This window comes from Maylandia zebra, linkage group LG14 (assembly GCF_041146795.1).
Source record: "Maylandia zebra isolate NMK-2024a linkage group LG14, Mzebra_GT3a, whole genome shotgun sequence".
Classification (NCBI taxonomy): domain Eukaryota; kingdom Metazoa; phylum Chordata; class Actinopteri; order Cichliformes; family Cichlidae; genus Maylandia; species Maylandia zebra.
In genome coordinates, this window is record NC_135180.1 from 33,749,003 (window position 1) to 33,762,801 (window position 13,799).

At 39.4% G+C, this 13,799-nt stretch overlaps 1 protein-coding gene across 2 annotated transcripts in view; it reads right to left on the reverse strand.

The window, feature by feature from the left end:
• The window catches only part of bcl9l (bcl9 like), a 28,739-nt gene that overhangs the window by 13,865 nt on the left and 1,075 nt on the right, over positions 1 to 13,799 (reverse strand). Inside the window, exon 1 of one of the 2 annotated variants that reach the window (XM_004560491.6) lies at positions 13,430 to 13,732. The exons of the other annotated variant lie outside the window; for it this stretch is intronic. The gene's annotated coding sequence lies outside the window, so the exon portion shown is untranslated. Of the gene's footprint in view, positions 1 to 13,429; positions 13,733 to 13,799 lie in introns of those variants that run through there. 2 annotated transcript variants of the gene reach the window in all.

The following is a 13,799-nucleotide window of genomic DNA, read 5'->3' on the forward strand; positions in this document are numbered from 1 at the left end:
ACTATGGTGGTAACCCTTGTGGCTACTGTGTTTTTTTGTTTGTTTGTTTTTTTGACCTGCCAGGACCCACCTTTTTTCTTTTTTTAAATATACACAAGGTGCATGTTTTAGCAAATCTCAGAAAGCTATTTGGACTGAAGCAAAAAAAAAAAAAAAAAAAAAAAAAGCCTTGCAATTTTATATATTGTTAAGGATTCAGTGTATACATGTGTGGCTTTACATTCCTGTGCATAGAATTATATAGAATCAGACAGTATAGAATTATACTGACTGTAGTTAACTGCAGTGAGTTTTGGTTGGCCTGATTGTTTTGGAAAATGCTCATCTACTGGGATTTAAACACACACCTGTCTTCAGAGTTCATAAAGAAGGGTCAGAAGAAGAGGAAACTATTCAGAGGGCGACAGTTCTCTGAAATTAAATGCCTTGTTGATACCAGAGGTCAGAGGGGAAGGGCCAGATTGCTTCTAGTCAACAGGAAGGCAACAGTAACTCAAATAACCACTCGTTACAACCAAGGTATGCAGAACTGCATCTCTGAACATGCCTCAGATCTGGAAGGACTACACCAGTTGCCACTCCTGTCAGCTATGAATAGGAAATGAGACTGCAATGTGAGCTTGGGCTCACCAAAACTGGTCAATAGAAGACTGGAAAAACATTGTGTAATAAAACAAGTGTTGAATTCTGCTGTAACATTCAAAAGGTGGGATTAGAATTTCTAGATGGAATGAAAGCAAGGATCCTTTCTGCCATGTATAACTTGTTCAGACTGGTAGTGGTGGTGTAATGGTGTGGGGGATATCTTCTTGGAACACCAACTGAGCATTGTGTAAATTCTATAGCCTACCTGAGTATTGTTGCTGACAATGTCCATCCCTTTATGACCACAGTGTACCAATCTTCCTGCTTCCACCAGGATACAAACCATTTGCCAAGGCTTAAATAATCTCAAACTTGCTTCTTGACTTCATGAAATGACATGGCAACAAGTTAACTGTATTCAAATGGACTCTATAGTCATCACATGCTAATACAATAGGGCATCTTCAGGATGTGGAGGTACAAGAGATTCACATCATGGATGTGCAGCCAAACAATTAAAATAGACCAAAAGAACCAAAACATTCTCAAGAGAAATATTTCCAGCAACTTGTTTATTCTAGAAAGCAACAGGGGTCAAATACTGACTTTATTTGGTGTCATCTGCATTGATTACATGGTGACCTCACCACACAAGCATAATATTTTTAAAAGTCAAGCTTGAGATATGATAAAGTACTTAATTATGGTGACATTTGAAAAGTACAATAAATCAGATCAACCTGACATCTGTGCAATTAATGAAATAAAGTAAAAATCAAATCCCTATTCATTTAATTTCTGTCAGGTTTGAAAATTCTATCTAGCCGTCTAGCTTTTCTGTTCATGTTGACAAGATTATAGCTCTCCATCTGGTCACACAGACTGTGGCTTTCCTGATCAAATACGGTCTCCTACAGTTATTTCTGGTGTTTTCAAATATGGTGTTGTCATATGCATCTCAAATTCTAAAATATTGGCCCTTTAATGAAAGATGTTGATAAATTTTACACCCAAGTTGAAATTGGATAAGACTCAGCCTCCCATAATGGGTAAGAGCAGAGATGATGGAGTTTCATTATACATTCAATTAAGATTCAAGTCTTAAGTGTGCTAAAGAACATGCTGACACACTCTGGAAATGTATATAGACCAATATACTCTAGCCTCTAGCTCGTTATGTAACTGGGGAGTGCTTCTTTATAAATTGCACATTACCAAACTAATAAATCAGCCGTACTGACCAATTACATAGCCCCCCAAAAATAAGAAACTAATGCAGAAGTAACTTCAAAAGCTGCACAAATTGATACACTCTATGTAGCAATTCAGATACATGTGCCTCAGTAAATGACAACACACTACACTGCTAGCACACAGCACAAATGCAAGCATAAGGTGCATAGTGGTGGTGGTTGGAGGTGGGGAGGGGGGTTACAGGCCTGAGTACTTCATTGGCTGACTGCAAAAAGTATGCTCAGCCTTTTGAAAAGTCAACTGACACACACACACACACACACACACACACACACACACACACACACACACACACACACACACACACACACACACACACACACACAGTTTTATAGTACGCACGGTTTGCATACAGTAAAACAGGACACGTCATCATGATGTAGTTTGTTTTTGTGATGCAACAGTCAAGCTGTCAAAGAAAGAATTAATACAGAGAACTAAATGTATATTTCTTGGTTCAAAATGGGGATTTTGGGTGGTGACACAAAATTAAGCATAAGCAGGCATCAGCTCAGAGATTCCCTGATTATATTGAGAGAGATGCTGCAACATATGTTAAAAATGACTCTGTCGCATGGCGGTATAAATAGTTACAGGGCCCTGCCAACTTCATAGTTAGCACATGCAAAAGCTAATGCGGTGACCGTGCACTGGGTTTCAGCTTGGTAGTTGCTCCTCAACGACTCAAGATTACACACAAGTACATGCACTTTCCTTTCTAATGTTGTGGGGGGAAAAAAAATTTAAAAACCCAAAACTAAAAAGGCATAATAGTACTCATTTTACACTTTCCATAAAATACAACAGTAATTAAAGAGAAAAGAACACTTTGGTACACAATCAAATAAATTCTTTCAGCATTTAAATATCCAAATCATTAACCCAACTTTGAAATTCTGCTATTCATAAACAATTCTGCTCAGTCATCCAAGAATGTCAACAACTAAGTCTGTCTAGGCAGCTATTTAAATGAAATGCTCACTCAGTGGACTGATGGAGACTGACAGGAAGTGTGTCTATATTTGAACTGCCTCTTTTCAAATATGCCAGTGTTCCAAGACTCTGAAGATCCCAGCTTAGTTTCAACTAATGCACTCTGTTATACTGCAATACTGCCAACCAGCCTACCTTCATAAAAGCTATAAATTTCAGCTTTTGTTTAACCTGTCCTCGTACTGTAGCTAATAGAGGAAGTCATTTATAGTGTTGATTTGCATCAAAGTAATGTGTTCATAATATTTAGCAAATGCTTGTGTGCAAATGCTTGTGTATCCAAATAGATTGAGTAAAATATTATAAACAGCTCTTATGTTATCCCCAGCATAGGAAATGTACATGCCAGCAGCCAGGGGGGGTAGTACTTGGTCGCCCCATGATCGGAAGGTCGGCGGTTCGAATCCACTTAACGGCTACCCTGAGGTACCCCTGAGCAAGGTACCGTCCCTACACACTGCTCCCCGGGCGCCTGCTTAGTGGGCTGCCCACTGCTTCACTGAGTGAATGGGTCAAATGCAGAGAAAAACAAGTAATTTCCCCATGGGGATCAATAAAGTATCCATTATTATTATTATTATTATTATTACTACTACTTCATAAATGGCATCTCTTGTTTAAAGTTACAGATATCCATGAAGTCATGCGATGCATACTGCAGCCTATGACATTGCATGCCACTGTTTCCGAGCAAGACAGATGAGATGATAACTTTACTGTAAAGACTGTTGCCTTTGGTTGCGAGAACAAAAGTTATTGTCTTGCGCCAAGCAGAGCAGGGTGTGTACAATTAAAGGATTTATACTCATGTGCACAATATTTACTGAGTTAACTTGAAGTATCTACTTAAGACAAACAAGTTCAATTGGTAACTGTTGATTAAATGGAGATGATTCAATTTTCCAAATACGAAATGTAAAATAACATCCAATGATGTACAGTATCAACCTCAGTCATACACTGTAAATCTCTCGGCGTAGTTTTGTATTATGAGCACATTCACTACCAGTTACTAAGTTAGAGCAGCTGCTCATTCTAGCCCACATTAAAACTTAATCCTCAGGAGCCAGTTCATAAAAGTTTGTCTTGTGCACAAACCAACATTTTTCCATTGCTTTTAAAGGCAAGTGTCAGCTGGACACGTGCTTATGCAAAAGCGAGGTCTAATGTGGTAAGGAAAATGTTCCCCATTTGACATTTGCACAACTTGTTTGAGAAGCAAATTCAGTTTGAAAATTGGATCTTGTCCAGCTGTGTCCAATTTGTGCTCCAAACAAGCAAGGGGAATAATTCAATGAGTTTTAAAATCCACAACACATGATGTTTACATGTAAAGCCAATATATGCAAGATAAATGCACATAACGCAGGCCATCACACTCACACATATGCTCTTACATTCTTTCAGAAATTGAGGGAAACAAACATCATTTCTCTCAGTTAAGGCTCGAGGTTTGCTGAGTGTTTTGAATATATTTGCCAAAAGGAATTTGACTATGAGAGTAGAAGATGCTTGCTATATTCTATTTTTCAGCATTTTTTTTTTTTATTTATTCTTTTTTCAGATGCTCTTTGCTGTACTTCCACGCTAAATTTCACCATAACACGAGTTTTTCTGAGTATACAGCAATCAGAGGTAATGTATTGTGTATATAACTAAAGCTAGTGTGGGTCACAAGTCTTTCTAGCTGCTAACTACTTTTGATCACTGTACAATCAATTAGCTCTGCAATGTCTAAAATGTCTAAAAATATAAATAAAATAAAAAAAAGCTTAAACTTGGCTTTACTCTATGAGCTCAGCATAGTTTAACATTTTAGCATCAGTGAAATATTTTACAGTCAAACTGCTGTGTCTTGCTTCATGTTTGGTTGTTAGCTGTCAGCTTAGTACTTTTTGCTCCTAAGACAAGTCATCTCATTGCATCAGAGGTTTAGCTGCGTGTCAAAAGGTTTATGTTATCAGTTCAGTAAAACAGATGGCAACACTAGTTTCTGTTACACCGAGTTGCCCATTTATTGCAGACAGTATAAATTCTGGTTTTTATTTAGATCCTTGTGTTTGCTGTATCAGCAGTTGAGCCGCTGTATTACTACTTTTCACCTGTTGTGTTCACGTGCCCAGAAGATTTAACACACCACTGCAAACGGCCACAAAAGACACTGTTGCCACGGTTCTGCAAATTCTACAAACTTCTGCTCCAGCTGATTTTCAGTTTCAGTTTATTCCAGATTAGGCAATAAAAACACAAGGTTGGGCTTGGGAAAAGATGACTGGGTTAAAATACAACCCTTTCAATAACGTTAGCCATTTCTTGGAGAGTCTGGCAGAAAGCCTCAATGCAATCTTTACCCATGTGCAGCCCTGCAAGGTCACGGAGAGAACTAAATACGAATACACAGTGCTGCTCTGTTGATCACCAGTAGTAAACAGAGGCCAAAGTGTTTAACAGTACTAATGAATGAATAATGTGTGTGAGGCAAGAGCACATACAGTTAAACTGACTTTTTAGACATTAGCTGTTTAACAAACTGCATTTGCACTTGGCGCCAGTCAAAATGTAGTCTAAGAGAAGGAAACCAAGTTTAATGTGATTTGCCGCTCTGTGCTCCACCTTACAGCAAGGTCACGGCTAACACAACCTGTGTGACTTCACATAACATCGCTTCTGTGAAGGACTAATTCAACTTAAAACCTTGCAAAGGTCTAGAAAAAGGGGAGGTTAGAAAGTATAAATGCAAGTTGTAAGGATCATGTCAGTAACTCTTTTGGAAGTGGAAATGATTACTGTGGCTTCTCCTAATGATAGATTCTCTCTTCAAATAAATTCCCACCAAAATACATAGACTAAATCTAATCATCTGTCCATATTCCTTTACAATAACTGGATTTAAAGTATTTTCTAATATGGTTTTTTTGTATGTTGTTAAGTTAAATGTGTGTCACAAATGTGGGTTAATGTGGCTCCAACATGCACAACTCCATACACAAAGGTTGTAAACAAGCCCCAAATTGTCACCCTTATCACCACTAACCGCTTTCCCCAGAGTTAGACACGGTGTCTCTTTCAGAAGATTTCTATTGGTGAATCTACCGGTGAGCTCTATAACGGGCCGTGAAAATTTTTATTAAAAGTGACATAACCCAGACAGCCTTGAAGGCATTTAATTGAGAATGTGTAAATAACTATGACACCCAATCATTACAGTGAAGGAGGGGGGTGCAGGAACAGTTTGACTGGGACATACTGTGATGATGTTTGAAATAGTGAAATTGATATAAAAAGAGGAAAAAAATATTGCAGATACAGATAATATATAAAGTGTTACTGTGGATAGCAAAGTATAGGATTTCCAAAATGCATAAGATTAAGTTACTAGAATAGCTTTGCATTATTCACACATCAAAAGTACTATTTATTTATCCTGCTCTGCAGGTCCTCAATTCGTCTAAGCTCTCAACCAAGCTGCAATTTTAATTCTCATTAAACGTTTGATTGGCTACCTCTCAAAAATGGAAGGTTTGAACAGCAGATGGGTGGGACTATCGCGTTCAGCATTAGGTGACCTTTTCATGATATTTACTCTCTTTGATATCATACACTTCCAATAGTAGAAGAAAAACCAATGAAGAAGCAATATATGGAGTATTTGGAGAAGTCTGAAATCCAAGCTTTTGGCTCATAGAATTACTTCTACATATGACTTCATTATATTAAACTTTGGTTATAATAAATAGTTTAATATGGGCACTCGCCATTGTAACAGTGTGCCAAATGGCCTGTTAACATCCCCTTTGGCAGCAAGAATCCATTCTGGACGACACAAAGAATCCACCAAGCTATCTTTATCCTGTCTTCCTTCTCTCACCCCAACCGGTCGCAGCAGATGACCCCGCCCCTCCCTGAGCCTGGTTCTGCCGGAGGTTTCTTCCTGTTAAAAGGGAGTTTTTCCTTCCCACTGTTGCCAAAGTGCTTGCTCATAGGGGGTCATGATTGTTGGGTTTTTCTCTGTACCTATGAAGCACCTTGAGGTGACTTTTGTTGTGATTTGGCGCTACATAAATAAAATTGAATTGAAATCTTCTTACTGCTTTCTCCTGGTTTGTGGAGAGTTTTTTTCTTCTTCAGTGTTTGGACAACTACTTAAGGGAGCCTAAGGTGCTGATTCCTGGAATAATTTGAGAAGTCATTATATTTATAACACTGGCCTTCACTAATGGCAACTGTGAAAAAGCCATAGCTTTAACAAAGCATGTAAGAATGGAAATCTTTGTAAACACTGTCACAGAGTGACAGTGAAAGGGGTACCCATTCAAGACTGTGCACAATAAAAAAAAAATTAAAAGAAAGGCTTCTCTAAAATTTTGCAAAGTATAACTCCTTTTTTACTTGATGCCTTTTGGAGTCATGTTCCACCTATCACAACTGATACTCCAATTAAATGTTGGACAATTAAATGCAAAAAGAAAGAAAGAAAAAAAAAAAAACAATCAAAGGGACGACACAAAGCTGAAAGGCAAATACAACATTGCTTTGTCAGCCTCCAGCAGCCAAATTGATCTGCAAGCCATGCAACTTTAGAAAATTAACAGGGATGATGATAATTTTAGGCTTAAATATGTTGAATCAGCCATCAAGTTCCTGCCAATTTTCACTAAAGAAAAAACCAAATGTGACCAGTAATGTCAAACTACTTTTGAGTGACAGCGATCAGTACATGTTAAATCTCAGCCTTTAAACTTTCTCTAGTGAATGACATTTCCAATTTTGCAAGCTTCTGCTGCAATACAAACCAATTTAAAAATGTGTTCATATACATATTACCCACTTGGGTCTCAAACATTAAAAGGTTATTTAATTGGAAATCACTATCCATATCTGATGATGAAAAAAAAATGGCAGCATATCATCAAAGAAACTACTGATAATGTTCAAAAAGTTAAAAAAAAAAAAATGTAGTGGTGATGTCGCTGATTTGTGTGTGTTCTGCACAGAGAAAGTCAGATTTCCCATTTTTGAAGGACAACATATTTTTGCCATATGGCAATGCATGCAAAAAAGGAACAAACAGAACTTATTCAGAAGTTTGCCTGGAGGAAACAGGGATAAATGAACACTGCATTTTTGGAATTTCTGTTTAGAGCTCTCCCCAATAATTCATAAACTCCCCATTTATGAATTACTGACCATATTCAATGATATTGGTATGTGTTTCTTTCGGTTTATAGTCTTTGCTGCAAAAGTCTTTCCATTCCTCCTCCTGCCCTTATCTCCTGTTAAAAAAAAAAAAAGAGGATACTGCTTGTCTAACCTTTGATTAAAAGGGGAAAAAAAATAGACGTGTTTACATGTGGAAAAAGTTTATCCACAGATTTTAACTCTGTGCTATTCAGTGCTGCATTCTCAACTGTCACTCTGCTTATAGTACTTCTAGCAGTAAACTGCAGTGCATTGTGGGACAGCGCACAGGTGACAGGCACTGTTGTGGCAGATTGCCATGGAAACAAAACATGTCACAGCACAGTATAAATATAGACTAACCATGTGCAGAGCAAAGGTCCTGCAATAGTGCAAAGGCTACAAAAAAAAAAACAACTGTTCACTTCAACGGAAGTTGTCTGAAGACAAACACTTCCTCTTTTGTATTCTAACTTACCGTGATGTAACAAGTAACGAATTATATGGGGCAAAAATCATATGGATTTTAAATAAGATGTTTAGCCACCACATGCTGCAAAAAGAGCTCCGGTGCATATTGACGTTGATTCTTAAAGTCTCTGGAACTCTACTGCAGTGATGCAAGACAATTCTTCCAAAAGATACGTCTTCCCTCTTGATGATAGCAGTGGTAATACAAAGATCTTCCATAAGCATTCAATTGGACTGAGGTCTGCTGAATGCAAAGGCCAAATGATATGATTCACATAATTTTCAATGCTAAACCCATGAACATGATGCTCTCTGAAGGAGGGTAATGTCATCCAGGAAAAAGCCACTCCCATCAGGATAGGAATGTTTCATCATAGGGTAAAGGTGAATACTCTGAACATGTTGTATTGCTTTGCAGAACCACTTTCTACAAGGACAATTATTCTACAGAATAATAGAGCAACCATCCCTATCAATAAAAGGAATGCAAGAGTTCAAGTCTTTCCTTTAACTTGTCTCCCTTATGTGTACAGATACACATGTGCAAATGTATAAGAATCCAGTTATTATACACACACCGAAGGATTTCTGCAGCACTAAAATTGAAAAACCCCAAAACAAAGCTTTAGAGTTTGAATAGTTTAGCAGTTAATGGATTAGACCATCTAAAGAACATTAACAGGCATCATCTGAGTAGTCAATGGAAAACCAAGTTACTGGATGATAGATGCGTTCAAATAACAGCCTACTGTGTACAAGTAACTTGTAAAACTCTAAAACATTTGGTTAATGCTTTGAAGAAAGCTAAATTCATGTAGAGATAAGAGAAGGTAGTCTCTGCTATTTTAAGCTTTTGGTTAGTTTGTAAAATAAAGATCAAGTTTCATTTTCTCAATCTGTGAACTCAGAACTGTTTTGTGTATTGCAGTTGTAGAAAGATTAATTTCATGGATTGGCTGGTGATAATTTTGAGGTAGGTGGAGTATTTGTTAGCAATCCCCTGCTATGCTGCATTGCTGCCTTTTGATATAACAGGCCTAACTGAACAGTGACAACAGGAAGGATGACCTGAGTTCATGTGCCAGAGATAGGGTGGATATTTCACATGCTTGATTCACGTGTAGTCTGAGCTGCTAATGCCTGGAAATGTAAACATTTCACACATAGATCAGACAAAGACCTTCACAGTTTGGAAATCTTTTCATGGTTTTCAATTTGCAGTTTTGCCTCAGCTCACGGATAAGGAAATTCTGGGCTCATTTTGTACAGAGGGTCAAGGGTTGTATCCTTTCCAGCACATTCTGGGAAGAAAGCCAACTGGAGCAAAGAAAAAGGCTGAACTGCAGCCTCAGTATAGACAGAAGGCAGGCATTACAGCACAGAAGCAGCTGGAAATGGAAGACTGAGGGACAGAAGCCATTCAGTGTCTAGCTGAACACACATTTCCCAGTCTGCACAGGAGAGGATGGCCACTCTGTGCAACCAGACACAATGTTTGTCCATGCAGGTCAAAGACGATCTAAATGAAAATAAGTTTTATGCAACAAATATCATGCAGTATACAATAACATCTAACTTTTTAGATCTGTTGAATTCCTTTTAAGGGTGTCTGAAGGATTGCACTCTGTGGCAGACAAAGACACAGACTGATGGAGTCAGTCATGTCATTCCTGATATACTTCTTTGACCTCCGCCACCTGGTAAGCAGGTGGTGCATCGTAAGATAAAGTCTCGGTGGATAAGTCAGAGCAGTCGCGTGGAGGTCCACACAACTCTTACACTCACCATCTTGATGATAAGATTTACCCAAAGAAGAGTTCAGTCATTCAGAAGAAAGGCAGGCAGGTAGTAGACTGGTACTCATCTACACTGAAAGGAGACGGTTGAGGTGTTTTGGAAATCTGAGTAGAATGGCCCCTGGTCACCTATTAGAAGAGAAGGAGAAGACTCGGAACAAACCCAGGACACCCTGGATTGATTGAGTCTCTCTGCTGCAACAGTCTTGATGTCCTCCCAGAAAAGCAGAAAGAGAGGTGGCCTAGGAGAGGGAGGCCTGGGCATCTTTGTTTAGACTACTGCCCCCAAAAAGCCAAACTTAGATAAACAACAGAAAATGGATGGTAACAGAACGCAAAGCCAACTGGTGTCCCTCTGGAGACCATTAGAAGATTTATTCCCCAAAAAAGCAGTGAACCAAAAGTATACACTAAACAAAACAAGACCTTAACAATTTACCCTTTAACTAAATTAGTACACAGAAGTTCTAGAATGAGAAACTTTAAAAAATCTTATCACTACAACCTTTAGCTGGTCAGAGGTAGAAGCAGAAAGGTGACTGTCCAGAGAAGAAAGAAAACCCAGAGGAAAGTCCACCTGGATTAAACAAGCTGATGTGTAAATACTGGACTCAAGGTGGGAAATTACCTCCAGATCATCTAAGCTTTTGCACATGTCTGGCTTTTGCTGTCTAAATTATAGTAAATGTTAGATCTGGCTAAAGTTCAAGAGTGATTGGAAAAGGAAGCATGTAAGCTCAGCAATGATGAAGCGTGGGAGCACTTCTGCAATTGGTTTTGTATCACAAATATTTAGTTTGATTAAAAAAATATCTTCCTCTTTAAATCATCCAGAATATCACTGGCCTTATAAACTATGTTTCTGCATCAATGCAACGATACAGTTTAAATCATCTAACCTGTAGTTGCTTCAAATTCCCCTGTCACGTCTAAGCGGCATCCCAGGAAAGGACTAACACCTTCACACTCACTGTTGTTATGCTGTGCAGAGTTCAAATGGCATTGTTTTCACCTGACCGGACAAACTAAAGTTAAAGAGCCTGAATGCACAGCTCTGAATGTGCCTGGTGTGAGCAAGGGGTATTGATGTCATTTGAGAGCTTTGAGAACCAGCGCACACTGGTCAGTATGATCCACTGACAGGACTGTATGCAAAACATGCAAAAGATAAGCACAGAGAAAAGGCACAGAAACAACAGCTCTGTGACATTAACGTGAACTACACACCTGAGTCGTAGTGCACTTTCATTTAGACTGAGGATTTGCCCAGTTTTTCCCCTACTAGTCTATAGATTCTGGTACTAAAGTGTCTTAGTATATTCAGTGGTGTGGAAATGTTCTCAATGTCACATTATTCTTTCATAGCTCACCTTCGCAGCGCTCCCTGTAACTCACCCCAAAGTTCTCAGATCACCTAACCAGATAAGAAACACTTTGTCAGCAGCTCACCAAATCTGTGTCCGCTTGAACGCATTCATTCAAATCAACTCTGGACTAAAAGGGAGACAGGAAATAGACTTTTCATTCATGCCTAGAATATAATCAATGAATGCATACATGCTTACTTATGCTTTCTTTCCTTTCTACTGTTACAGAAAGACTGCCAAATCATCACTGGCGCTGTCACTTGTTTTATGCGTGTGCTTCTAAGTGTGCCCGAGTACCAAAACGTCCATGTATTTTGTCAAGCGCTGCGCATGTAGTGAAAAACAACACCAATAATATTTCGTTCATTATGCCCTTACATAGTGGATTAATTGCCTTGCACAAGATTTCCATCATTATCCACTACAGCCTCATTTAGACAGCCCCAAAGGACAAAACACATTTAAAAACAAAAAAAAACAGGCTTCAGTCAATGAAGGTCTACAGGTAGGCTGTGGACTAATCTTCAGGTAAAGACATATATAGCATTTTTTTTTAAAAAGGAAAAGAAAAGATGCTGAGAGATGTTTCACTTCCAATGGAAAGAAACACAGAGGGTACTGAAGCCCTGAAAGACAATTCGGATCAAGTTGCAAACTCTGTTAGGTGCTATATATAGCTCACCAGGATATTGTAGATACACACACAGCATGAAGTGCCAGTGCACACATGAGCAGAGGCTATGTACCAAAAAGAGAAAAGCCTTAGTATGAAGTAACTGCTTTACTGTCACCCCATATTCAACAGGCTGAACTGGCAGGACCATGGGATGCTATAAGTTTTATACTTGAGATCAAGCACACATGCATACAGAAATATATATGACATATGCGGACATACAGAGAGAAAGAGAGAGAGTGGTGAAGATAAACAGGTGAGGGGCAAAGAGTGTGTCCCTAAACAATTATGCAAACACTTGGCACCCTCGTGTGTTTTTACCATGTCACGCCTGTTGTAATTGTATTAATATACAAATCTTGTTATAACACGCTTCTGTAGCCGTTGTGTAACTGAATCACAGCGCAGCAAGCGTGCCTATTAAAGTAAAAACATTTTAAAACAATGGTCATTTTCCTAAATTAAAATAACGCTGAATGGGGTAACAGTAAAGTGACAGACAGTAATAGTTGAGCAGCGGAGATATTAGCGGCATGTCGTGCTCTACATGCCCCCGCTGAGCCTGTGTTTAAGTGACAGGTATCGTTACGCAGCCTGTCACCCACTGAACACGGTTTAGCTGTTTAGCACAAAAACCATTCAAATGCAGCTTTGGCTTAGACTCTCAGATTAGCTAGCGGTCAAATTTACACATCTGCATTAAAGTGTCCCCATCGGCACACGGGGACCAGTGAAACATAAAGTTGGCCAAGCACCGCATTCTTGTTAGGAGAATTTAAGGACACATGCCCTGATGTGAACCCCAGCCAGAGCTCCTGAGTGGAGACTTGGTGCGCCAGCCAGGTCCACGGGCTAACTTAGCATGCTAATTCATGTCTTCGCTAGGCTACTTGCTCGTAAGCTGACGTTGCCGTAGCACACATCTGCAAGCGAACCAGTGCTAGCTAATGGGATTTGAACTTTGTTATTGGCTTGCTAGCGACCCGAAGACTTCCTAAAAGGAAGGGAAAGTTATGCGGGTCCACACGTTACGAAGACAGCTCCGAAATATGTGCGAACAGCTAGCATGTCTCGGCAGTGACAGTGTTTTGAAATGCTGTGTACTCTACCCCATTTGGCTGCTGTCTGAGATCAGAAGAGGCCGATGTCAGGACTGACGGCCAATCGACATTCCCCGGAGTGGCCGCCACCGCTTGCTCCGTCCGCCGTAACACTGCGCAAGATGGTCCCGATCCTGCTGTTTGATAGGAAAAGGAGCTGGTGCAGTTTGACGGCGTTTCGGGTGATGATTAATAACACGCCGTGTCTAGGTTGAAGTTTCGGTGGAAATCAGAGGACGCGTCACCTTGCAGCGGTTCATGACTCCCACTATTCAAGATGTAGAAGGGCAGGACGTTGCATTTCTCTTCGAGTCCATATCACTCCCAGTCGCTGACAATAATTAGTGTGGCCACACGGGCATCCGTATGTCACTATGCT